Here is a 13,827-nt window from a genome sequence, read left to right as displayed (position 1 = left end):
TAATCCCTATGTACTTGCGGAGATCTGAGAGGATGCGATTGGTATAAGAAACACGACTAAACTTCAACCTCCGGAGGGGTCAAAAAAATGCATTTTCGTTGTCGGCAGGATTTGAACCTGCGCAGGAAGATCCTAATGGATTTCTAGTCCATCGCCTTAACCACTCGGCCACGACAACGTTGACAGAAGAAAACAGGCTTGTTAGGAGTGAATGGGCCAACAGGCATAGCCTACAGAAAGTGAAATTTAACAACTGAAAGATAATGCAGTAACTCATTATAATGCAATAACACAAAATGTTCCCCTCATTCATTTGTTATTAAGTCCAGCTGTTTTCTTATTTAACCTTGATCTTTGCTCAGCTCCAGAAGGTCTGCATTTGAGAGTGTTTATTATGAATTGTTATTTCACTGTGTGAAGTTGTTATTTCATCATTCTTATTATTACTGCTGAGCAGCATGACTCCTGAGAGGCACTAAAAAACTGTCAGAAGTGGGATTTGAACCCACGCCTCCATGGGAGACTGCGACCTGAACGCAGCGCCTTAGACCGCTCGGCCATCCTGACTACAGCACAGTAACTGGGTATCGGGTTAAAGTGTATGCGGTAAAAGTAGAAATATGAACAACGCTCTAAAATCACCACAGAGACCAGAACAACTATGCACGATACTGACTTGCACTTTCAATAGTCATTTGTTTTTATAAATTAAAAAGTCCAGTCATTGATTTAACCTCAATATGGCCTTCAATGGGAAAGAGTAGTAAATCGTCATTGAATGAGCGCTAAACTGGCATCAGAATATGGCCATTCTGATATAAATGATAAAATTCCTCAGATAAGACTGAAAAAGTGTCTGGAAATATCAGCAACCATCAGGGTAAGAGTGACAACAGGTCCACATGGGGGAAATCCTTACAAATGGCTTAATGGGTCATTTCAACGCAATCGTGTTATTATTTATTTTTAGGGTTTAACAAGGCAGCTCACCTGTGACTTGACATTAGATGCGGCGACTTCGATTCCCCTGCAGACGATATTTTTGTTCTTCCCGCCAATTCAATCCACTGACAACGACCGACGAGTTGTGCGTTCCGAGATGCTTTTTGTTATTTGCCTGTTTGTGGCCCGCCTGTGATTATTGCGCGATTCTTGCAATTCTCTTTCAGCCTCTCACCAACTAGCTGTTTTTGCAGAATATTAAAAAGACGATAGTTATTCACTACTCATATTAACTAGGTGTCATTTACATTACCTTAAGTCATTTATTTTTCAACTGGATTTTACAAAGGTGCATGACATGCAGGCGCTAAAACGTTGTCAGGAGGGGGTTTCAAACCATGCCTATAGGGGAGTCTGCGACCTGAATGACTTAATGGTTATTTTCAATGCAATCAAGTTTTTCTTTTTCTTTTAGGGTTTAACAAGGTTTCTCACCTGTTACCTGTGGCTTGACTTTAGATGTGGCCAGTTCGATTACCCTGCAGACTATAAGAGTGTCTTCAGAATATGGCCAATTTGACATGAATTTAAAAATGCCTCAGATAGGACCAAAAAAGTGTCTGGAGCTTCCCGTCAGGGTAAGAGTGACAACAGGTTTCCACATGTCAAAATGGGGGAAATCTTAGCAAATGGCTTAATGGTTATTCATGAGAATCGTGTTGTTGTATTGTTGAGTGTATCATGGGATCTCACCTGAAATCTGTGGCTTGACTACAAACCTGTAACCTATGCTACTGTGGCCTATAGAGCTAGAAGGCTGGATAACCAGGTGTGTAAAGGTGTGAAGTGGGATAGATGGCCTGCAGTCCTATCCCAAATGGACAACTAATCCCTATGTACTTGCGGAGATCTGAGAGGATGCGATTGGTATAAGAAACACGACTAAACTTCAACCTCCGGAGGGGTCAAAAAAATGCATTTTCGTTGTCGGCAGGATTTGAACCTGCGCAGGAAGATCCTAATGGATTTCTAGTCCATCGCCTTAACCACTCGGCCACGACAACGTTGACAGAAGAAAACAGGCTTGTTAGGAGTGAATGGGCCAACAGGCATAGCCTACAGAAAGTGAAATTTAACAACTGAAAGATAATGCAGTAACTCATTATAATGCAATAACACAAAATGTTCCCCTCATTCATTTGTTATTAAGTCCAGCTGTTTTCTTATTTAACCTTGATCTTTGCTCAGCTCCAGAAGGTCTGCATTTGAGAGTGTTTATTATGAATTGTTATTTCACTGTGTGAAGTTGTTATTTCATCATTCTTATTATTACTGCTGAGCAGCATGACTCCTGAGAGGCACTAAAAAACTGTCAGAAGTGGGATTTGAACCCACGCCTCCATGGGAGACTGCGACCTGAACGCAGCGCCTTAGACCGCTCGGCCATCCTGACTACAGCACAGTAACTGGGTATCGGGTTAAAGTGTATGCGGTAAAAGTAGAAATATGAACAACGCTCTAAAATCACCACAGAGACCAGAACAACTATGCACGATACTGACTTGCACTTTCAATAGTCATTTGTTTTTATAAATTAAAAAGTCCAGTCATTGATTTAACCTCAATATGGCCTTCAATGGGAAAGAGTAGTAAATCGTCATTGAATGAGCGCTAAACTGGCATCAGAATATGGCCATTCTGATATAAATGATAAAATTCCTCAGATAAGACTGAAAAAGTGTCTGGAAATATCAGCAACCATCAGGGTAAGAGTGACAACAGGTCCACATGGGGGAAATCCTTACAAATGGCTTAATGGGTCATTTCAACGCAATCGTGTTATTATTTATTTTTAGGGTTTAACAAGGCAGCTCACCTGTGACTTGACATTAGATGCGGCGACTTCGATTCCCCTGCAGACGATATTTTTGTTCTTCCCGCCAATTCAATCCACTGACAACGACCGACGAGTTGTGCGTTCCGAGATGCTTTTTGTTATTTGCCTGTTTGTGGCCCGCCTGTGATTATTGCGCGATTCTTGCAATTCTCTTTCAGCCTCTCACCAACTAGCTGTTTTTGCAGAATATTAAAAAGACGATAGTTATTCACTACTCATATTAACTAGGTGTCATTTACATTACCTTAAGTCATTTATTTTTCAACTGGATTTTACAAAGGTGCATGACATGCAGGCGCTAAAACGTTGTCAGGAGGGGGTTTCAAACCATGCCTATAGGGGAGTCTGCGACCTGAATGACTTAATGGTTATTTTCAATGCAATCGAGTTTTTCTTTTTCTTTTAGGGTTTAACAAGGTTTCTCACCTGTTACCTGTGGCTTGACTTTAGATGTGGCCAGTTCGATTACCCTGCAGACTATAAGAGTGTCTTCAGAATATGGCCAATTTGACATGAATTTAAAAATGCCTCAGATAGGACCAAAAAAGTGTCTGGAGCTTCCCGTCAGGGTAAGAGTGACAACAGGTTTCCACATGTCAAAATGGGGGAAATCTTAGCAAATGGCTTAATGGTTATTCATGAGAATCGTGTTGTTGTATTGTTGAGTGTATCATGGGATCTCACCTGAAATCTGTGGCTTGACTACAAACCTGTAACCTATGCTACTGTGGCCTATAGAGCTAGAAGGCTGGATAACCAGGTGTGTAAAGGTGTGAAGTGGGATAGATGGCCTGCAGTCCTATCCCAAATGGACAACTAATCCCTATGTACTTGCGGAGATCTGAGAGGATGCGATTGGTATAAGAAACACGACTAAACTTCAACCTCCGGAGGGGTCAAAAAAATGCATTTTCGTTGTCGGCAGGATTTGAACCTGCGCAGGAAGATCCTAATGGATTTCTAGTCCATCGCCTTAACCACTCGGCCACGACAACGTTGACAGAAGAAAACAGGCTTGTTAGGAGTGAATGGGCCAACAGGCATAGCCTACAGAAAGTGAAATTTAACAACTGAAAGATAATGCAGTAACTCATTATAATGCAATAACACAAAATGTTCCCCTCATTCATTTGTTATTAAGTCCAGCTGTTTTCTTATTTAACCTTGATCTTTGCTCAGCTCCAGAAGGTCTGCATTTGAGAGTGTTTATTATGAATTGTTATTTCACTGTGTGAAGTTGTTATTTCATCATTCTTATTATTACTGCTGAGCAGCATGACTCCTGAGAGGCACTAAAAAACTGTCAGAAGTGGGATTTGAACCCACGCCTCCATGGGAGACTGCGACCTGAACGCAGCGCCTTAGACCGCTCGGCCATCCTGACTACAGCACAGTAACTGGGTATCGGGTTAAAGTGTATGCGGTAAAAGTAGAAATATGAACAACGCTCTAAAATCACCACAGAGACCAGAACAACTATGCACGATACTGACTTGCACTTTCAATAGTCATTTGTTTTTATAAATTAAAAAGTCCAGTCATTGATTTAACCTCAATATGGCCTTCAATGGGAAAGAGTAGTAAATCGTCATTGAATGAGCGCTAAACTGGCATCAGAATATGGCCATTCTGATATAAATGATAAAATTCCTCAGATAAGACTGAAAAAGTGTCTGGAAATATCAGCAACCATCAGGGTAAGAGTGACAACAGGTCCACATGGGGGAAATCCTTACAAATGGCTTAATGGGTCATTTCAACGCAATCGTGTTATTATTTATTTTTAGGGTTTAACAAGGCAGCTCACCTGTGACTTGACATTAGATGCGGCGACTTCGATTCCCCTGCAGACGATATTTTTGTTCTTCCCGCCAATTCAATCCACTGACAACGACCGACGAGTTGTGCGTTCCGAGATGCTTTTTGTTATTTGCCTGTTTGTGGCCCGCCTGTGATTATTGCGCGATTCTTGCAATTCTCTTTCAGCCTCTCACCAACTAGCTGTTTTTGCAGAATATTAAAAAGACGATAGTTATTCACTACTCATATTAACTAGGTGTCATTTACATTACCTTAAGTCATTTATTTTTCAACTGGATTTTACAAAGGTGCATGACATGCAGGCGCTAAAACGTTGTCAGGAGGGGGTTTCAAACCATGCCTATAGGGGAGTCTGCGACCTGAATGACTTAATGGTTATTTTCAATGCAATCGAGTTTTTCTTTTTCTTTTAGGGTTTAACAAGGTTTCTCACCTGTTACCTGTGGCTTGACTTTAGATGTGGCCAGTTCGATTACCCTGCAGACTATAAGAGTGTCTTCAGAATATGGCCAATTTGACATGAATTTAAAAATGCCTCAGATAGGACCAAAAAAGTGTCTGGAGCTTCCCGTCAGGGTAAGAGTGACAACAGGTTTCCACATGTCAAAATGGGGGAAATCTTAGCAAATGGCTTAATGGTTATTCATGAGAATCGTGTTGTTGTATTGTTGAGTGTATCATGGGATCTCACCTGAAATCTGTGGCTTGACTACAAACCTGTAACCTATGCTACTGTGGCCTATAGAGCTAGAAGGCTGGATAACCAGGTGTGTAAAGGTGTGAAGTGGGATAGATGGCCTGCAGTCCTATCCCAAATGGACAACTAATCCCTATGTACTTGCGGAGATCTGAGAGGATGCGATTGGTATAAGAAACACGACTAAACTTCAACCTCCGGAGGGGTCAAAAAAATGCATTTTCGTTGTCGGCAGGATTTGAACCTGCGCAGGAAGATCCTAATGGATTTCTAGTCCATCGCCTTAACCACTCGGCCACGACAACGTTGACAGAAGAAAACAGGCTTGTTAGGAGTGAATGGGCCAACAGGCATAGCCTACAGAAAGTGAAATTTAACAACTGAAAGATAATGCAGTAACTCATTATAATGCAATAACACAAAATGTTCCCCTCATTCATTTGTTATTAAGTCCAGCTGTTTTCTTATTTAACCTTGATCTTTGCTCAGCTCCAGAAGGTCTGCATTTGAGAGTGTTTATTATGAATTGTTATTTCACTGTGTGAAGTTGTTATTTCATCATTCTTATTATTACTGCTGAGCAGCATGACTCCTGAGAGGCACTAAAAAACTGTCAGAAGTGGGATTTGAACCCACGCCTCCATGGGAGACTGCGACCTGAACGCAGCGCCTTAGACCGCTCGGCCATCCTGACTACAGCACAGTAACTGGGTATCGGGTTAAAGTGTATGCGGTAAAAGTAGAAATATGAACAACGCTCTAAAATCACCACAGAGACCAGAACAACTATGCACGATACTGACTTGCACTTTCAATAGTCATTTGTTTTTATAAATTAAAAAGTCCAGTCATTGATTTAACCTCAATATGGCCTTCAATGGGAAAGAGTAGTAAATCGTCATTGAATGAGCGCTAAACTGGCATCAGAATATGGCCATTCTGATATAAATGATAAAATTCCTCAGATAAGACTGAAAAAGTGTCTGGAAATATCAGCAACCATCAGGGTAAGAGTGACAACAGGTCCACATGGGGGAAATCCTTACAAATGGCTTAATGGGTCATTTCAACGCAATCGTGTTATTATTTATTTTTAGGGTTTAACAAGGCAGCTCACCTGTGACTTGACATTAGATGCGGCGACTTCGATTCCCCTGCAGACGATATTTTTGTTCTTCCCGCCAATTCAATCCACTGACAACGACCGACGAGTTGTGCGTTCCGAGATGCTTTTTGTTATTTGCCTGTTTGTGGCCCGCCTGTGATTATTGCGCGATTCTTGCAATTCTCTTTCAGCCTCTCACCAACTAGCTGTTTTTGCAGAATATTAAAAAGACGATAGTTATTCACTACTCATATTAACTAGGTGTCATTTACATTACCTTAAGTCATTTATTTTTCAACTGGATTTTACAAAGGTGCATGACATGCAGGCGCTAAAACGTTGTCAGGAGGGGGTTTCAAACCATGCCTATAGGGGAGTCTGCGACCTGAATGACTTAATGGTTATTTTCAATGCAATCGAGTTTTTCTTTTTCTTTTAGGGTTTAACAAGGTTTCTCACCTGTTACCTGTGGCTTGACTTTAGATGTGGCCAGTTCGATTACCCTGCAGACTATAAGAGTGTCTTCAGAATATGGCCAATTTGACATGAATTTAAAAATGCCTCAGATAGGACCAAAAAAGTGTCTGGAGCTTCCCGTCAGGGTAAGAGTGACAACAGGTTTCCACATGTCAAAATGGGGGAAATCTTAGCAAATGGCTTAATGGTTATTCATGAGAATCGTGTTGTTGTATTGTTGAGTGTATCATGGGATCTCACCTGAAATCTGTGGCTTGACTACAAACCTGTAACCTATGCTACTGTGGCCTATAGAGCTAGAAGGCTGGATAACCAGGTGTGTAAAGGTGTGAAGTGGGATAGATGGCCTGCAGTCCTATCCCAAATGGACAACTAATCCCTATGTACTTGCGGAGATCTGAGAGGATGCGATTGGTATAAGAAACACGACTAAACTTCAACCTCCGGAGGGGTCAAAAAAATGCATTTTCGTTGTCGGCAGGATTTGAACCTGCGCAGGAAGATCCTAATGGATTTCTAGTCCATCGCCTTAACCACTCGGCCACGACAACGTTGACAGAAGAAAACAGGCTTGTTAGGAGTGAATGGGCCAACAGGCATAGCCTACAGAAAGTGAAATTTAACAACTGAAAGATAATGCAGTAACTCATTATAATGCAATAACACAAAATGTTCCCCTCATTCATTTGTTATTAAGTCCAGCTGTTTTCTTATTTAACCTTGATCTTTGCTCAGCTCCAGAAGGTCTGCATTTGAGAGTGTTTATTATGAATTGTTATTTCACTGTGTGAAGTTGTTATTTCATCATTCTTATTATTACTGCTGAGCAGCATGACTCCTGAGAGGCACTAAAAAACTGTCAGAAGTGGGATTTGAACCCACGCCTCCATGGGAGACTGCGACCTGAACGCAGCGCCTTAGACCGCTCGGCCATCCTGACTACAGCACAGTAACTGGGTATCGGGTTAAAGTGTATGCGGTAAAAGTAGAAATATGAACAACGCTCTAAAATCACCACAGAGACCAGAACAACTATGCACGATACTGACTTGCACTTTCAATAGTCATTTGTTTTTATAAATTAAAAAGTCCAGTCATTGATTTAACCTCAATATGGCCTTCAATGGGAAAGAGTAGTAAATCGTCATTGAATGAGCGCTAAACTGGCATCAGAATATGGCCATTCTGATATAAATGATAAAATTCCTCAGATAAGACTGAAAAAGTGTCTGGAAATATCAGCAACCATCAGGGTAAGAGTGACAACAGGTCCACATGGGGGAAATCCTTACAAATGGCTTAATGGGTCATTTCAACGCAATCGTGTTATTATTTATTTTTAGGGTTTAACAAGGCAGCTCACCTGTGACTTGACATTAGATGCGGCGACTTCGATTCCCCTGCAGACGATATTTTTGTTCTTCCCGCCAATTCAATCCACTGACAACGACCGACGAGTTGTGCGTTCCGAGATGCTTTTTGTTATTTGCCTGTTTGTGGCCCGCCTGTGATTATTGCGCGATTCTTGCAATTCTCTTTCAGCCTCTCACCAACTAGCTGTTTTTGCAGAATATTAAAAAGACGATAGTTATTCACTACTCATATTAACTAGGTGTCATTTACATTACCTTAAGTCATTTATTTTTCAACTGGATTTTACAAAGGTGCATGACATGCAGGCGCTAAAACGTTGTCAGGAGGGGGTTTCAAACCATGCCTATAGGGGAGTCTGCGACCTGAATGACTTAATGGTTATTTTCAATGCAATCGTGTTTTTCTTTTTCTTTTAGGGTTTAACAAGGTTTCTCACCTGTTACCTGTGGCTTGACTTTAGATGTGGCCAGTTCGATTACCCTGCAGACTATAAGAGTGTCTTCAGAATATGGCCAATTTGACATGAATTTAAAAATGCCTCAGATAGGACCAAAAAAGTGTCTGGAGCTTCCCGTCAGGGTAAGAGTGACAACAGGTTTCCACATGTCAAAATGGGGGAAATCTTAGCAAATGGCTTAATGGTTATTCATGAGAATCGTGTTGTTGTATTGTTGAGTGTATCATGGGATCTCACCTGAAATCTGTGGCTTGACTACAAACCTGTAACCTATGCTACTGTGGCCTATAGAGCTAGAAGGCTGGATAACCAGGTGTGTAAAGGTGTGAAGTGGGATAGATGGCCTGCAGTCCTATCCCAAATGGACAACTAATCCCTATGTACTTGCGGAGATCTGAGAGGATGCGATTGGTATAAGAAACACGACTAAACTTCCACCTCCGGAGGGGTCAAAAAAATGCATTTTCGTTGTCGGCAGGATTCAAACCTGCGCAGGAAGATCCTAATGGATTTCTAGTCCATCGCCTTAACCACTCAGCCACGACAACGTTGACAGAAGAAAACAGGCTTGTTAGGAGTGAATGGGCCAACAGGCATAGCCTACAGGGAAGGATGAAAAGAGAAGAAAATGAGTTGAGAGCTAGATTGGATGAAGAAATGGGGAAGTGTGACAGGGAACCTAATTATAATATAGAAACGGTTTTAGATTTAAAAGCAAAATTCAGTAAATATGAAATAGATAAGTGTAAGGGTGCAATTATAAGAGGTAGGGCAAAGTATGTTTTGGAGGGGGAGAAATGTACTTCATTTTTCTTGGTTTAGAGAAGAATAAACAGAGGAGAACATATATTAGAGAGATTGAAAATGTAAAAGGTGAAGTTGTCAATGATTATGTAGAGATATTAGAAACAGTGCAGAATTTTTATAAGGATTTATTTAAGAAAGGGGAGGTGGATGAGGGGTGTGTAAAGGAGATATTGGATAGTGTGGATGTGCAAATTGATGTAGAGGATAAACAAATGTGTGATGGGACGATAACAGTGAATGAAGTTAAAGATGCGATTAAGGGGTTACAAGTAAATAAGAGTCCTGGTGTGGATGGAATAATTGCAGAATTTTATAAAATATGAAAGTTTAGCAATATATGGAGGATAATAGTGTTTCAGAATCTATGGTGACAGGGCTGATAACGATTTTATATAAAAATAAGGGGAGCAAATTGAAACTGGAGAATTATAGGCCAATTAGTTTGTTACATTCGGATTATAAGATTTTAGCTAAGATACTGGCAAATAGAAAGAAGCAAGTTTTAAATGATATTATAGCACCTACACAGAATTATAGTGTGCCTGGTAGAGATATTGCTGATACAATTAGAGATGTAATAAATAAAATAGTTAAGCATAGATTTAAATAAAGCTTTTGATAGGGTGGAACATGATTTTATGTTTAGGGTAATGGATGAATATGGTTTTGGTAATAGAATAATAGGATGGATAAAATTATATAAGGCAAAAAGTAGGGTAACGTGTAATGGGGTTTTAACTGATTCTTTTATTCTTGAGAAATCTGTGAGACAAGGGTGCCCTTTCTCAGCTTTATTATTTGTTTAGGTCGGTAGCAGCATTTCTTAAAAAAGATCATCTTATTAATTGTGTACAGACTCCAAGGTTTTAGTTTGATTCATCAAGACGCAGATGATACCACTATAACAGTTAGAGATGAGGGAAGTGTATAAAGGGTGATGGAGTGTTTTAAAGTATATGGACAAGCATCAGGTGCAAAGGTTAACATGGAGAAGTCAGTAGTAATGTGTAAGATTAATGAGGGGAATTTTACTTTTAAGGTGGTAAGATTATTTTAAGTTGTTATGAGTGTTTTTAGGGGTGAAGGAAATGGAAGCTAGGGATTTGACATGGAGTGGTGTAATAAATAAAGTTAGGAAGGTGGTAAATATGTAGAGGGGGAGGTCTTTGAAGTTAAAAGGGATTTTAGTTGATTTTTTAATGGGATGGGAAGGGGGTGAAAATAGCTTTAAAACTTTGACTGCAGGTTATGAGGAGGGGGGGGGGGTTGAAGTTGGTAGATTTAAGTGTAAGGAAAACAGCAATTATAGTAAAAATGGTACGGAAGTATTTATTTGGTGAATTGGATTATGGGAGGAAAAGGTTTTTTTAAGAGTATTTGCAGGAGGTTGGGAGGTTTGGGGACAATGGTTTATTGAGGAGTATGAAGAAGGAAATGTTAAGTAATATACCTTTGTTTTATAGAGAAGTGTTTGAGGCTCGGGGGCAGTTTACCAAATATTTATTATGAATGTACCATTTTAGAAAATATTTTAAATCAGCCTATATATTTAAATCCAAAGTGTAATAATATGTTGTTTTGTAAATATGGGATGAGGCCGATATGTTATGTCACCTGAGGTAATTCCTGGGTTCCTTCCATTTCAGGCAATATATGATAATGTGGTTGAAGTAGATGAAGAGATAGTGGGGCAAAAAAGTATTTAGTCATCCACCAATTGCGCAAGTTCTCCCACTTAGGTACACTTCAACTATGACAGACAAAATAAGAAAAAAAAAAATCGTAGGATTTTTAATGAATTTATTTGCAAATTATGGTGGAAAATAAGTATTTGGTCACCTACAAACAAGCAAGATTTCTGGCTCTCACAGACGTGTAACTTCTTTAAGAGGCTCCTCTGTCCTCCACTCGTTACCTGTATTAAATGGCACCTGTTTGAACTTGTTATCAGTATAAAAGACACCTGTCCACAACCTCAAACAGTCACACTCCAAACTCCACTATGGCCAAGACCAAAGAGCTGTCAAAGGACACCAGAAACAAAATTGTAGACCTGCACCAGGCTGGGAAGACTGAATCTGCAATAGGTAAGCAGCTTGGTTTGAAGAAATCAACTGTGGGAGCAATTATTAGGAAATGGGAGACATACAAGACCACTGATGATCTCCCTCGATCTGGGGCTCCACGTAAGATCTCACCCCGTGGGGTCAAAATGACCTGCAGAGAGCTGGGACCAAAGTAACAAAGCCTACCATCAGTAACACACTACGCCGCCAAGGACTCAAATCCTGCAGTACCAGACGTGTCCCCCTGCTTAAGCCAGCACATGTCCAGGCCTGTCTGAAGTTTGCTAGAGAGCATTTGGATGATCCAGAAGAAGGTATGACATTCTCCCTATGGTCAGATGAAACTCAACTCGTCGTGTTTGGAGGAAAAAGAATGCTGAGTTGCATCCAAAGAACACCATACCTACTGTGAAGCATGGGGGTGGAAACATCATGCTTTGGGGCTGATTTTCTGCAAAGGGACCAGGACGACTGATCCGTGTAAAGGAAAGAATGGGGCCATGTATCGTGAGATTGAGTGAAAACCTCCATCAGCAAGGGTATTAAAGATGAAACGTGGCTGGGTCTTTCAGCATGACAATGATCCCAAACACCGCCCGGGCAACGAAAGAGTGGCTTTGTAAGAAGCATTTCAAGGTCCTGGAGTGGCCTAGCCAGTCTCCAGATCTCAACCCCATAGAAAATCTTGAAAGTCCGTGTTGCCCAGCAACAGCCACAAAACATCACTGCTCTAGAGGAGATCTGTATGGAGAAATGGGCCAAAATACCAGCAACTGTGTGTGAAAACCTTGTGAAGACTTACAGAAAACGTTTGACCTTTGTTATATACCCTTTGTTGGCAATGAGAAAGTATTGAGATAAACTTTTGTTATTGACCAAATACTTATTTTCCACCATAATTTGTAAAAAAAAATCATTAAAAATCCTACAATGTGATTTTCTGGATTTTTTTTCCTCATTTTGTCTGTCATAGTTGAAGTGTACCTATGATGCAAATTACAGGCCTCTCAAATTTAAGTGGGAGAACTTGCAATTGGTGGCTGACTAAATACGTTTTTGCCCCACTGTAAGTAAAACTACTGTGGAGAATATGTAAAATGAAAAAAGAAAATATGATGTATTCCTGGGGAGTGGGTGATTTTAATAAAAAGAGGTGGTCAAAAGAGCGAGGTGTTTACCGGTTTTATATTCTGAAAGTTATGGGGAGAAACATGATTTAAATCAGGTTTAAAACTTTAAATGGTTTATGAACTAAATGGATAAGTCACTGCTTTGGAAAAAGTGTGGTCTAGGGTGTTCGCAAACATGTGAAATCAATATGGAAGAATGTAAATGTAAAATAAATCTATAGAATGTGAAGACAATGATTTTAAAATAAAACATAAGATTTTTACAAATGTGGTTTGCATCAAATTTATAGGGATATTAAAAAGAGAATGTGATTTGTGGTACGGGGGTGGGAAATTTGACACACTTTTTTGTTGAATGTAGTAGGTTAAAAGATTGAGTTTTTAAAAAGGGCTGTAAGTAAAACATTGGGGAGAAGAGATTTTTATTGGAGGTTGTTTCTTTTTGGTTTAAATGGGAAAAGTAAAGTTTTAAATTTGGTGAATTTTGTACTAAGCCATGCTAGATATGCGCTAAGATTAAGGAATTTAGGTCATCATGAAGGGACAATTGTGAGTGGAGTTTAGGAGTATTTTAGAGAAAGATAGAGATAATATACAGTGGAGGAAACTGGGTGAGTACTTTAATTGAAATTCTATCAAATGGAAAACTTGTAATTAATTGGTTTTAGTTTATAATTGTTTCTTTTTCTTTCTGATTTTGTTAAAGGGTGAATTGTTAATCTTTTGTTGTCTGAATGTTGTAAATAGTGTTTTGTATATATTAAAAAAGATGTTAAAATGTGCCCGATCTCGGAAGCTAAGCAGGGTCGGGCCTGGTTAGTACTTGGATGGGAGACCGCCTGGGAATACCAGGTGCTGTAAGCGTTTTGCTCCAGCAGAGGGTTCTCTTGTGTCATGCGTTGAGCAACTGCCTTTTATTTATCACCCTAATGTTGTGTCTTTTTATTGGACTAAATGCAGTTTGTTAGTGCATTCAGCATTTGTTTTTAGGCTAGGAGACTGTCAATGTCTGTAGTCCATTAGGGTCCTGTAAAATCCCTTCAATGTTTTGCCT

At 39.9% G+C, this 13,827-nt stretch overlaps 11 non-coding genes across 11 annotated transcripts; all 11 read right to left on the bottom strand.

Moving 5' to 3' along the window:
* Nucleotides 1-96: 96 nt before the first annotated feature.
* On the bottom strand, nt 97-178 carry trnas-aga (transfer RNA serine (anticodon AGA)). The gene has a single exon. It is a non-coding gene; the product is annotated as a tRNA-Ser (tRNA).
* A 306-nt stretch (nt 179-484) lies between these two features.
* On the bottom strand, nt 485-567 carry trnal-cag (transfer RNA leucine (anticodon CAG)). The gene has a single exon. It is a non-coding gene; the product is annotated as a tRNA-Leu (tRNA).
* A 1,357-nt stretch (nt 568-1,924) lies between these two features.
* On the bottom strand, nt 1,925-2,006 carry trnas-aga (transfer RNA serine (anticodon AGA)). The gene has a single exon. It is a non-coding gene; the product is annotated as a tRNA-Ser (tRNA).
* Nucleotides 2,007-2,312: 306 nt separating this feature from the next.
* trnal-cag (transfer RNA leucine (anticodon CAG)) lies at nt 2,313-2,395 on the bottom strand. Its single transcript has one exon. It is a non-coding gene; the product is annotated as a tRNA-Leu (tRNA).
* A 1,357-nt stretch (nt 2,396-3,752) lies between these two features.
* On the bottom strand, nt 3,753-3,834 carry trnas-aga (transfer RNA serine (anticodon AGA)). Its single transcript has one exon. It is a non-coding gene; the product is annotated as a tRNA-Ser (tRNA).
* A 306-nt stretch (nt 3,835-4,140) lies between these two features.
* On the bottom strand, nt 4,141-4,223 carry trnal-cag (transfer RNA leucine (anticodon CAG)). Its single transcript has one exon. It is a non-coding gene; the product is annotated as a tRNA-Leu (tRNA).
* A 1,357-nt stretch (nt 4,224-5,580) lies between these two features.
* On the bottom strand, nt 5,581-5,662 carry trnas-aga (transfer RNA serine (anticodon AGA)). The gene has a single exon. It is a non-coding gene; the product is annotated as a tRNA-Ser (tRNA).
* Nucleotides 5,663-5,968: 306 nt separating this feature from the next.
* On the bottom strand, nt 5,969-6,051 carry trnal-cag (transfer RNA leucine (anticodon CAG)). The gene has a single exon. It is a non-coding gene; the product is annotated as a tRNA-Leu (tRNA).
* A 1,357-nt stretch (nt 6,052-7,408) lies between these two features.
* On the bottom strand, nt 7,409-7,490 carry trnas-aga (transfer RNA serine (anticodon AGA)). Its single transcript has one exon. It is a non-coding gene; the product is annotated as a tRNA-Ser (tRNA).
* Nucleotides 7,491-7,796: 306 nt separating this feature from the next.
* Nucleotides 7,797-7,879, bottom strand: trnal-cag (transfer RNA leucine (anticodon CAG)). Its single transcript has one exon. It is a non-coding gene; the product is annotated as a tRNA-Leu (tRNA).
* A 1,357-nt stretch (nt 7,880-9,236) lies between these two features.
* On the bottom strand, nt 9,237-9,318 carry trnas-aga (transfer RNA serine (anticodon AGA)). The gene has a single exon. It is a non-coding gene; the product is annotated as a tRNA-Ser (tRNA).
* Nucleotides 9,319-13,827: the final 4,509 nt, after the last annotated feature.

This window comes from Oncorhynchus clarkii, unplaced genomic scaffold, assembly GCF_045791955.1.
Source record: "Oncorhynchus clarkii lewisi isolate Uvic-CL-2024 unplaced genomic scaffold, UVic_Ocla_1.0 unplaced_contig_1035_pilon_pilon, whole genome shotgun sequence".
NCBI classification, from domain to species: domain Eukaryota; kingdom Metazoa; phylum Chordata; class Actinopteri; order Salmoniformes; family Salmonidae; genus Oncorhynchus; species Oncorhynchus clarkii.
Note: the sequence above shows the minus strand (reverse complement) of the source record. Positions and strands in the feature narration are given on the sequence as shown.